The sequence below is a fragment of the Dermacentor albipictus genome, chromosome 2 (assembly GCF_038994185.2).
Source record: "Dermacentor albipictus isolate Rhodes 1998 colony chromosome 2, USDA_Dalb.pri_finalv2, whole genome shotgun sequence".
Classification (NCBI taxonomy): Eukaryota; Metazoa; Arthropoda; class Arachnida; order Ixodida; family Ixodidae; genus Dermacentor; species Dermacentor albipictus.
In genome coordinates this window covers 205974473-205987402 of record NC_091822.1, presented here as the reverse complement: position 1 = coordinate 205987402, position 12930 = coordinate 205974473, and positions in this window count along the sequence as shown.

Here is a 12930-nt window from a genome sequence, read left to right as displayed (position 1 = left end):
AGGTTGTCCCACATAACTTGAGCCACAGTTTTAAAAATGAAAGGCATTCCAGACACGAGTTGAACCGAATGCATAATGTTGGCACTGGCCTAGAGTTACTCAGGCTATTTTTTATTTTCCCCTTAACTAAGAGATAAGTTATGTTTAATTAATCAACTTTTTAAGTATTGGTTGCAGACCCCAAGTGTGATACAAAGTGGTAGAGCACCTTGAGAAACCTCAATAAATTGTTTTCAACGCAATATATCTCATGTGGTCCTTCTTTCTGCGTTCCAAAGCCCGCGAAATATGAAAAAAATACTACGTGACGGGGCACTTGCGCACTGTTATTGTGCTGCTCTCAAGCGTGCGATGGATGAACAAGGTCGGCTGCAGCGAGACTGGCCTGTGAGAGGGCGTTATGCTTGGTGTAGGTATCTGGGCACGCAGCTCTTATCGCATGAGCAAATGCATGCTGCTGGCCGAGCGTTGCCGAAGCTATAAAGCGTCGAAGGCCACGAAGAAGAAAAGACGAAAGCAGCATTTATATTCTGCTTGAAAGAAGAAAGGGCGAAGCGCATGGGAACGATGGAAGGCGATGACGGCTGCTACAATTTTGCATTTGTACATAAATGACGTAGTACTTTTCGAAATGAACGATGATGCTACAACTTTAAACCTTAGGGCTCGAATAACAGCGGATAAATCACGGGGACAAAACTAACTAATGGTAAAAAAAAATCTTGGCAATGTTCTAGGAAGATTACGCATGTCTTCTTCAGACGATGACTCTTTTCGCACTGGCCCCGTCTGCTCTGCTTCTCACACTTGCTGTCTACCAGACATTCTTTTTTGATCTCGCACCCCGCACGTGTGCATCGCTTCGTGGTTGCAGTATCAGATGGCCGCGCTTGGTTTCACACTTGTGCACCATGACCGGCGCGTAAGTCCCTGAAAGAGTGCGCCTGCAGGCTGTTCCAGTTTACCGGATGTAGATCATACCCTTACGTACCTCGTTTGAACCAGTCCTGGCAAACTGCAATATATCCAGTGCTCTTCAGGCGCCTGTACCCCTGCGTGCTCTCCGCAACAGTGCTGTTTGGCTGTGACCAACGTTGAGCAGCAGAGATGGCTTACTCCAATGAGGAAAGAGCGGATGTGGTTTTGGCTCTAGGTGCGTCAAGTGGACATAAAAGGCGCGCAGTTTAGCTATTTCAACGCTGGTATCCAGGTATACATCCGAGCTTAATGACGATTCTGCGTGCATATGAAACGCTGAGACAGACTGGAGCTTTTACAAAGAAACAAAATAAATCTTCAATCCCGGGCGAGGACGGGGAGACATATTCTTTCAAAGTTTTCTTCAGACCCACATGAAAGTGTTTGTAGTGTGGGTGCTGAAGGTGGAGTATCAGTCTTCAATGTGGAGAATACTTAAGAAGAGGCAAATTCATCCGTACTGCGTACAGCTGCACCAGATGTTGGAGCCCCGCGATTTGCAAAATCGAAAGGACTTTGCAAAGTGGATTATAATCAAGTTGGAAGAGGACCCGGGTTTTGTCAACAAAACACTGGACCGATGAAGCTACCTTCTCACGTAATGCCCAAGTGAACATCCACAACGCTCGCTATTGGAGCGACGAAAGCCCTCACTGGGTTTTGAAGACACATCACCACTATCAGTGGTTGGTTAATGTGTGGTGCGGAATTTATGGTGGCATTATCATTGGCCCCTTGTTTTTTGCTAACACGTTTACAGGCGAAAGATACGTCAACAACATCCTTGATGGGGTGTTTGAGGATTTTCATTGCGAAGTTCCATTGGCTAGGGTCAAGGATATTTGGTATCGACATGATTGTGCTCTCGCGCATGGCCGCAGCGAAGCTTGCAAATGGCTGCATGAAGTATTCCCACAGCAGTGTATGGATGGCTTGGGCCCATTGCTTGGCCTGCACAGTCACCAGATTTAACTCCTCTCGATTTCTTTCTCTGGGGCTACGTCAAGGATGAAGTATACCGGACACCGACCACAACATCGGAGAAACTAAAAGAAAAAAATTATCCGACGATTACGATACTCCCTAATGCGAAATTTGAGCGCAGCTCTATACGTGTTTCCATTTCGCGATATTTTGAAGCAAAGAATTTGAGAGAGACATGTAGCAGAGTCGGTAATGGTCGAAAATCTGATCTGCGGATCAAGCGAGCCGGCGTTTATACATGACTCGTCAAAGGTTCCAGTGTGATCGCTGGTGCCGCATGGCTTCCAGAAAGTACTATACAATTCGCATAGCGCATACAATCAGATTAAGAAACAATCTCACACAATAACAACCAAAACAAGCGCGAACGAGACCGACCCAACAAAACCAAACAGGCGCGGGCGAGAGCTGTGGCGCGAGCAGACGATAGTACGAAACGAGCGGATCGGCTGAGACCAGACACGAGTGCGCATCGAGCCGTAAGGAGGGTCCGCATGACACCAGCATCGCGCGCGCACGTCACTGAAGGGGCCGCTCTCATTGGTCTCCGCCATTCGCGGCTCGCGTCCTTCGTCTCCCACTCCAGCGAAGGGCGGCGGAGCTGGTTACGAGGCCGACGACAACGCCGACGACAACGCCGACGCGAAACCCAGGAACGGACGCCAAAGAGCTGCGCTCTGAAATAAGACAAATCTGCAACTACGTCCCTGATACCCTGATCAAGAATGCCTCGGAAAATGTGACTACGAGATGCCAAATGTGCACTGCAGCAGATAGCGACCTCTTCGAAGACGCATTATAATCAAAGGGCGCTTTTTGGATTTAAGATCACTGGAAAATCATTCTGGCCCTAATGCCACCTCCCAACCCAACCCCATTACACTACATCGGCATGCTGCCAGCTCTTGCCCATTGCAAGCGTCAAAAAATGGAGCTATGTTCCTGTTCTCTCTCGTCTCCTTAGATGCTTTATCACTTCGGCACCGCTCGACCAGCAGCACGCGTTTGCACCGTCATACGACGGGGCCAGTGCAAAAAGAGTCAGTATCTGAAGAAGACATGCATAATCTTCCTTGAATATTGCCAAGTTTTTTAATCCATTAGTTAGTTTAGTACCCGTGTTATTTATCCGCTGTTGTTCGAGCCCTAAGGTTTAAAGTTGTAGCTTCATAGTTCAATTCGAAAACTACTACATGGTCGTTTGTGCACAAAGGCAAAATTGTAGCAGCCATAATCATCGCCTTCCATCATTCCCATGCGCTTCGCCCTTTCCTTCACTTCTGTCAAGCAGAACCAAAATGCTCCTTTCGTCTTTTCTTTCTCGTGGCCTTCGACGCTTTATCGCTTCGGCAACGCTCGGCCAGTATTACGCATTTGCACCGTCATGTGATAAGGGCTGCATTCCCCAGATACCTACACCAGGCATAACGCCCTGTCGCAGGCCAGTCTCGCTGCAGCCGACCTTATTCATCCATCACATGCTTGAGAGAGCACAATAACAGTGCACAAGCGGTAACGCTAGGCCTAGCTGCTTCGGCGTTCGCTATCAAGCATCTTGCTGTTGGGTGCAGTGTTCTTCATTGAATGAATTCGCCGCTGTCAGCAATGGCACCGACTCTGCATTTGTGGTCCTCACGATTGGCTTCGAAGCTCGGAAGAAACAGTGCGTTGCATAATGCCGGTTCCCGAAAGTCAGCTTCGCCTTTGTACAGAAATGTTACTTCGTGAAGCATACGCAAAAGTATTGCGGTGAAGCATAACAAGCGTGTGAAGGGGCTGTTGCCACGGGACACAATATGTATTTCTTAATTATACACGCATGCACCCGGTATCTCCTGTCGCAGTCCAAGCACCGATATGACTAATACGTGTACTGACAGGGTTTGAGAGCTTTTTCGAATTAGCCCGTGGCGGTTTGAGTTTTTTAAGGGCAATAAAAGACATGCATTCTTTTCCAACTGGCCGATTTTTCGGGCGTTTTCTCGGCCCCTAGGGAGTTCAAAAAATCGGGCGTTGACCGTGCAACTGACGAAAAAGATGCTTCAAATGGTCCGTGGGGCAAACGAGCGGCGGAAGGAGGACGAGAACAGAAAGGACCTACGCATTGACGAATGAACAGGAAAGGAAGCGTACTGCCACCGTTTGGAAGGAGCTTGAGCTCAAAAAACAGTGTTGGCTGATGCCCAGCTGCAGTTGTCCCTCATCCAAACCAAAATAAACTCTTTAAAGCAGAGAAACACAACACTGAGGTATCGTGCGCGGGCTGAGAGTATTTCAGGATAGTTGAGGTTGACAAAGCTGTTGAGAGAGAATCTCAAATGTGACAAAGTTCGGGCCTTATACCACTAAGCTTGCTATCAGTTGATAGAAATAGCTGATATTCGAAAATATTTGCTTCTTTATGCATCTCCTTTTTATTCGTATTTGAGATTGTCCGACTCGATTTGCAATTTTTTTTGAAAACATTTTATTTGCTGTGCATATCACTAACCTCTCCCTTCTATTCTCTTTTTAAATAAAATGAACACTACTCCTTAGTAATAAACTGGAGGAAGTTTTTTTTTTCACATGCTTACTAGAGAGTGACAGCATCGGGCAACATGGTTTCAGCCCGTCCCGACATAAAACATAGTTCTGCGTCACTCAGGGAATTTTGCAAAGGCACTCGGGGAAAACCTGGAAAACTCGAGGAATTTGGAAATGTCAACTTGGTAGACACCCTGTGCAGGGTGTCTACCAACCGGAAAAAACACGGGATTCTCAGGGATATTCAATAGCCTGGAAATACTCAGGGAAAACTCGGGGAATTTTCGCTTCTATCTGGGAAAATTTGCTGTAATTTTATCGAAAGGGAACGAAGTACGCGATAACGCTAGCTGGCTCGAGTAAAACAGCGAGGAATCGAAACGAATCGTCGTTGACGCCGTGTCGACGGCTCGAGGAGTTGCCATTGTACAGTCAACGACCGACTTTCGGACGTCCGATGGCTTCGCGGCACCACCACGTATACCATAGGGTCAATGTATAGAAACGTCTGAAATTTCGGATGCAACAACCTTTCGCTGTCCGATTGTCCTGACTTTTTGCCGTGACCGCAGGTCCGAAACGGCATTAGTCAAAGCCACCACCTTCGATTTTGAGTATCTCGCCGCCTCGAACCGGCACTCTCACGCAGGTCCGCTGGCAGCCGTAGCCACCACCGCAGAAACGCCAGGCGTTCGACGTTCGCTATTACGTTTCGTGCCGTTTGGTGCCGCGTTATTCATTGAAAGGATTCGCCGCTGTCAGCAATGGCACCGACTCCGCCATTCTGGTACTGGTGATTGCCTTCGGAGGTCGGAAAGCTTTGCCTCATTACAAAAATCTTACGCGGTGAAGCATAACAAGCGTGGGAAGCGGGCAATTGTTATGGGAGACAGTACGTATTCCTTAGTTATACAAGCGTGCATCCGCCATCTCCTGTCACAGTACGAGCACCGATATGCCTAATAAGTGAACTGGCAGTCCTTCACAGCGTTTTCGGATGTGTTTGTGGTAATTTTAAGCCCTCAAGATCAGTAAAAGACATGCATTCAATTTTTTGTCATCTTACCTTTTTCGAAATGCTCGGCTTTTCGGATGTTTTCGCAGCCCCTAGGGAGTGAGAAAAATTGGACGTTGACTACAACTAACCAAGAGGATGCTTCAAATGGCCCGTGGGGCAAACGCGTGGCGTAAGCACAAGGAGAACAGAAAGGGCCTACACATTGAGGATGAACAGGAAAGGAAGCGTGCCGTCACTTCTTTGAAGGAGCTTGAGCTCAAAAAAAAAACTAAGTGTTGGCTGACGCTGAGATGCAGGTTTCCCTCATCCAAACCAAAATAAGATCTTTAAATCAGTGCAATGCAGCACTGAGGCATATTGCGGGGGCTGAGAGTATGTCAGGACAGTTGAGGTTGACTTTATTACCAGCTGTTGAGAGAGAATCTCATTTGTGACAAAGTTCGGGCCTCATACCAATGAGCTTGCTATCAGTTGATAGAAATAGTTCATATTCGAAAATATTTCATTTTGTATGCATCGTCTTATTGGTATTTGAGAATGTTCAACTCAATTTGCAGCCAGGTTTCACCATTCTTTTCGAAGGTATTTTATTCAGTGTGCAGTTTACTAACCCCTTCCTTCTGTTTTCTTTTTTGAATAAAATAAGCGCTACTGCTTACTATTCAAACTGGATTAAGTCATTTTTATTTTTTAGCATGCTTACTAGAGAGGGATAGCATTGGGCAACATGGTGGGTGAGCCCGTCTCGATATAAAACAAAGTTCTGTTTCACTCAGGGAATTTCGCAAAAGCACTCAGGGAAAACTGGAAAACTCAGGGAATTTGGAAATGTCAACTTGGTAGACACCCTGGAAATGGGGGCATATGGAGGGCAACATCATGTGGTAGTAAATCCCCCACCTTGAACCCTTTGTCAGCCATCACAGTTACCTGGTTCCAGTAAGTCGAGTAATTTTACACTGCTGCACATAGCTATGTCACGTCGTCAAGAAGCTCAACGCCGTGCTATGGCCTCCCAACAACAGCGGCAGGATCAAGAGTGTCACAGACGATCCCAAGACTCGTCGGTGCACTGAACATGCTGTCTCGGTGAAAGTGCGAGTGCGTCTACACTCTTCATCTTGGACTTTGTGAACAATCCGTTTGCACACATTTGTGACGTATGTGAAAGACTATGGTATTTGAATTACAAGGCCATAGCCGGATGAGCTAAGGTTAGCAAGCAAGGTAAGAGATTAACCAAGCATAACCGTACCTTTACGCTACGTATATCCTGACATAGCTGAGCTAAGCCACTGCGAATTTTTCGTACCATACCATCTACACATATCCACCCCGACTGGCACTGAGTCTTATGCCCACCCTATCGCTAAAGTGTCAGTGAGTGAATGAGCGCACATGTAAATATAGGCGCGCCATATAAGCACAAGAAACGACGGACTACACCGATAGCGCACAAGCAGTCGAAGCTGAATGCTTGGTGACGGTCCGCAAGAGTGAGCAAGTTACTAGCGATAATACATCTTTGCTACAATGTATTGCTATCTTTGCTACAATGTACGCAATAGGCCTTTGCCCTGCCGGGGGGGGGGGGGGGGGTAATACAATGTATTACATTGTATTACGCCCACTGCAGGGCAAAGGCCTCGCCCATGCTTCTCTAACTACCCTGGTCATGTGCTCATTGTGGCCAGTTTGCAGGGACAACATGGCCACAATTAGCACATGATCGGGGTAGTTGGAGAAGTATGGGAGAGGCCTTTGCCCTGCAGTGGGCGTAGCCATGCTGCTGCTGCTGATGATGCTTACAATGTACAAAACTGCTACGTTTCAAGATTGTGCGCAACAAGAACAAATAAATCGGAACTGAGCACACCCGCGAGCGATTACGCAGAAATAGTCGGATAGGAACCACACCAAGGAAATTTACCGAGTCAGATATATGACAAGCGGCAGCTTCAGAGTATTTGCCAGCTAAAGAAAGAAAAGCAAAGCACTAATCCTGATTCAATTCATGAGCTGAAAGTTTGGATAGCTTGGAATACATATTTAGCCTCGCTTTTAAAACGAGCACCATATACGCTGGGGCCCTATAACGTAAAACTATTCCAATACGCTTTTATTCCAATCTCCTGACGTCGAATTTGCGTAACTGCCGACGCAAGCATCGGGCGGTCACCCGCAGGGTTGTCTCAACAGACCAATCAAACGCTCTCCTCGTTCATTGGAGGTCACTTTTGTTTTGCTTGAAAAAACGAATAACATTGCCTACACTGAGCCGCTTGTCTAATTGGCTCACAAGAGGCGAGGAGAACGCTCAAGTGGAGCGGGATCCAATGGGTTGAGCCACTGCACTGAGAATCGATAACCAGATGAGGAGGGTGGTGCCAGCATCTGTGATTGGTCCGCGTTTCCTTACTTAGCTTACGGTGGCTCGTCAACAATCGCGGCGGCGTGCAACGGAAGCCTAATGACGCTAAAACGGACCCACAGCGAAGAAAACTTGGCAGAATGAGGTCGTAAACGTGCCGAAAGAGCTCGAAAACATTACACGCCATGCAAGAAGTTTTATTACACGCAAATAAACCCATGCTTTCCAGCAAATGCGAGTAGCCAGTGCCTGAGCGATCGGCGGTAGCCATCTTTTATTCCTTGCGGAACGGGGCAGCCTGCGGCTATTCAGAAAAAAAATTCAGTTTTGTTTGGCATATTAATGCATCTTTAACGTGTATACGTCACTGACGCGGTGAGTTTTTTGCAGTATAATGACGTCGCGTGACAGGCAGGTGAAATATCTGCAGCCCTAAATCTTTTGACGAATAGCCTAGGGCTAATGGCGAAAAGTCGTCGAATCAGAAATAGCTGTTTTTCTTTTGTTCGGCCAAATCATGCATAATCAGTGTGTACACGTCATATCAGATGGGGAGCTATCGTGGTTTTCGTGACGTCGTGTGACAGACAGGTGAAGTGGGGTGGTCCAAGAAAGTTTTTCGCCAATCGCGGAGGGCTGATTGCAGAATTGGAATTGAAATGTTTGGAATAGTTTTACGTTATAGCGCCCCCTGCTAGCACCGTTTGGAGATAGCTTAATTAGCTTCCTACCCACTGAACACAAGACGTTTCGAAGAGGTCTTGGACCAGCCAAAATGAACTAAAACATCAACTATTTAGGACGGCTACAAGACGTCTTTTTGTGCACATCTGGAAGACGTTTTGCAAAAGACGGCTAGGAGACATCTTGATGAGATGTCTTCTGCCTACATCTTGCTAAGACATCTTTAAAACGTCGTCAGAAGACTGCCTAAAGACGTTTTTGTTAAGACGTTTTTGAAGATGTCTTTGTTAATCTGTTTTTGGGTATGCCTAAAATAAGACATTTCGGTGCTTTTTCTCGGCTTACACGGCTGTTATTAGCATCCCAAAATGGCTATACCTAGTATAAATACGTGTCCTTCTTGGTACCCTGTCATAGCGCCTATACATACGTCATGGAAAAAACATGGATCTAGCGCTAAACTTGACTGACAACGCGCACGTTCATAGGTCAATATCACTCAAAACTTTAATGAATACGCAATTTGATTCAGTATAAGTACAAGAACGTGTGTAAGTGCACATGAAACACACACTCGGGCGCTAATAATGCGCTGTATACTTTTCGACGCATAGCTATCGCAGTGTTTGAATGTTTTTTTAAGAGATACCTATAAATGGCTGGTTTTATTGTTTGTACTTTTTCATAAGAACGTGAAATAATTCTATATCGATGCTATACAACCATTTATCGGCACTACAGCTCTTGTTGCACGAAGCGAAATACACACATACCCGGATATATATCGCAGCATTTTTTTACTACCGCCCGAAGTGTCGCCTGCAAGAGCGTAGCCCCAACTCATATTGACGAGATATGCGCACATTTTCTCGCGACAATATGCGGGCTCTGCCTTTGCACATTGCTTTCTCAGTGGCAAAAGGCAATACGGAGGTTGGTTGGAGTGGAAAAGTTGATCGTCTTAACGCGTAGTTTAATCGCTCTGTATGCCACCAAACAATTCACAAAATACAGTAACTATTTATTGGTTTACGTAGAAAAGGCATTCAAGTAAATGTGGTACTAATACTTGGACATTGAATATGGTGTATTTATTCGCGAACTTAAAAATACATATGATCGTATAAATCCGCCCGCTCCAGCTTAAAAAAAAAACATCGCCTTGGTGAGGAGCACGGCACTCGTGCTCGATTGCGACTCGTGACATAAAAAACGACAACCGATCGATTAAAATATGGTGAGTAAAATGTTCAATAAATTCAGAAAGAATCTGCCCAAATACTTGACAAGGACAACACATTAAATGCATTCTAACAGCCAAGAAAAAAATTTGAATACATTTACCCAAGGAATGGTTTGCAGTTCAAAGAAGGAATCAGTACGGCCGTCCGCAAAAGGCTGCAATAGCCTTTTGCGGTCGGCCGTACTGATCAGCCAATGACGATCGGCATAAGTAATAAGCGCATAAATAACATGTTAAACGAAGATGTCAGCACACATGCACGTAGGAATTCGTTTACCTTGAAGATGGGTAAATTACTAATTAACCAATGCGACCGGCAAGCAGAAACTACATTATCTAAATCACGTGATTCGGTGCCAGGTTGTAATTAAACTTGAAGCTCCAACAGTTTAAAGGCACTACAACCTCGCATCCACGTACACTGTGAAAATTAGCAGTATATTTGCCCCATTTATACAAGGTTGGGCAGGTATTTGCCAAATTTCATTCAATTGCACTGTTCATAAAGAAATAAATCACAGCAAACAGACTTTATTCATATTGGACAAATCGGTTTATCATAACACGAACGAAAACAAGCTTTGTGTAAGTCGCACTAACACAGTGCATGTTTGATTTACTCACTTCCTTTACGCAGGTACTGCTGTCAAAACACGAAAGCTGACATCGTGGGTCCGCGAATAAGCGAGTTTTGGCCTAACAAAATATCAAAGCACAATCAACTATTCGGTATCCTATTACAGATGTCAACACGCTTTGCATCTAGTTCATCGTTTCGCGACCACAGGGAAAAAAAGAGCGCATAGAAAACCACGAGTCATCTGCAACTGCACATACATATACGTACACCCATTTGTACGCACGCATGCCGCACAACACACCTGTACAAACAACCTCACACTCCACAGTTAACGCAAAGATGTCCGCAGCAGCACAGGTAGTTCTCTGAAATGCAACACCAATACGTATCCTTTGCTTCGATCGACGCGCAGCCGTTGTGAAACGATAGGATCTTGCGCTTGCTCGTTCCAGATGCCTATCGTAGCCAATCCCTCGAAGAAAATGCAAGTGCGGTTACCTCTACAGACGCACAAGAGTCAGAAATGGTTTTATTTAGGCATAAAATGAATTACAAAATTTTGTTTATAAAGAAGGAGGTCCCATAGTCAGAGACTGAATCGGGACCTCCAATGGTAGTGAATGTAGAAAAGTTAATTAAAGCAGCAAGCACCACTAGCGAAATAAAAAAAGAAATTAAGTACATAGCAGGCAAAAAAAAACAAGGAGCAGCAAACAAAGGAATCGTGAGGCTTATAGCGCGTGAAAAAGACAAGGACGAAAGGAAGACGTGATACACACACGCTAACTGTGTGTCACGTCTTCCTTTCGTCCTTGTCTTTCACGCGCTATAACCCTCACGATGTCTTACCAACAAGCCCAAATCACTGCATCAAAACAAAGGAACCAAAAGCCACACTTAGACAAGGTAAAAGAAAAGGTAGTTCAACATTCCTAAGCAGTCGTCGGGTGGTTACAGGTTGAAAAATACTAAAACAAACGAAAAAAAAGAAAACAGAAGTCGCATCTATTTTCAGCGCTGTAAAAGACCCCCTGATGAGATGCTTCATCAAGAAAAGGTAGACAGGTAGGTATAATATGGAGCGGGACTACAAAAAGAAAAAAAACACAATTATGCAGACTGGCATAGGTGCGAGGAAAGTTTTCAGTTCTTTTTTGAATTTGCCAATTGATTGAGAGCTTTTGATTGCCGGTGGTATGGTATTCCAGAAACGTATTCCGGCGAAGTATGCCGTTTGTTTGCCATAGTTGGTATGAACAGAGGGTAGAATGAAATTCTGATTATGTACAAACCTTGTCAGGTTAGTATTCACTAAGCTGGATTGAGGGATGATGAACAGAGGAAGCTGATTGTTGATTTCCTTGAATAATAATATGCCTAGCTTGTATCTAAAAGTATTATAAAAAAATATGGCTGTGGCTTAGGTAAGGTTAAGCCCAGGATGCGAAGCATACTAGCCTTTATTTTAGTTGTTGAACCACTGTTTAGCCTGGTGAACTGCTGTTGCTTGGCTATATTTGGTTCGGCTAGACGAAGAAACAACTCATGCATTACTTCTTCGCCTTCAAGAGTGGAACGCGACAGCGTTCCCGTCGACCCGCCAAGGGGTGTAAGACAATGGGCTACAGGGCAGCGACTACGCGCCCCGCATTGGACGCGGTGAGCGTCGAGCAAAGCAGCGTTCGGCGCGGCAACGAAATGTGCGCCTGAGCAAGAGACGCACGCCTTAGAAACAGCGCGTTTCTAAGGCAACACCGCATTCACTAGAGGCGCTTTTGTACCGCTTTGAAGCGTTGTACTCGTGGCTCAGTGGTAGCGTCTCCGTCCCACACTCCGGAGACCCTGGTTCGATTCCCACCCAGCCCGTCTTGCAAGAGTTGAGCCAAAGCCACTTCTCCTCTGTCGTGACGTCACGGTGTCACGTGATTTCATGGTCACCGCCGCGCCTGAGGAGCTGGGTTGAGCCCTCGTAATATGCTTCGCATAAAAGTATTAAAAGTAAAGGATGTTGGCATGTAAGAGTGCTTTCGCGTCACTGCGATAACTACTTCGAATTTGAAGAGAGTTACTACCTACAGATACATGGTACAAGCATGGGTACGCCTTTTGCACCAACCTACGCGAACATATTTATGGGGATTCTAGAAACAGATTTCCTATCGCGCTGCACTACCAAGCCCCACACATACCTACGATACATAGACGACATACTCATAATCTGGGGACAGGGCCAAGACAGTCTAGATAAATATGTATCCTTTCTAAATTCTGTTCACCCAACAATAAAATTCACATCAGAATCCTCAACTGAGCGCATAAACTTTCTGGACACAACAATATACATTGACAATGGTGAACTAAAGACAACGCTGTATAGGAAACCTTTCGACAAACAACAGTACCTAGAATATACCAGCCACCATCCCAGACATTGCAAACAAGGCATCTTTAAAGGCCAAGCCACACGACTACGTCGCATTTGCGTTGAAAACCAAGACTACATAGATAGACTCGATCACCTTAAAGAAACGCTATCAAACAGGAAC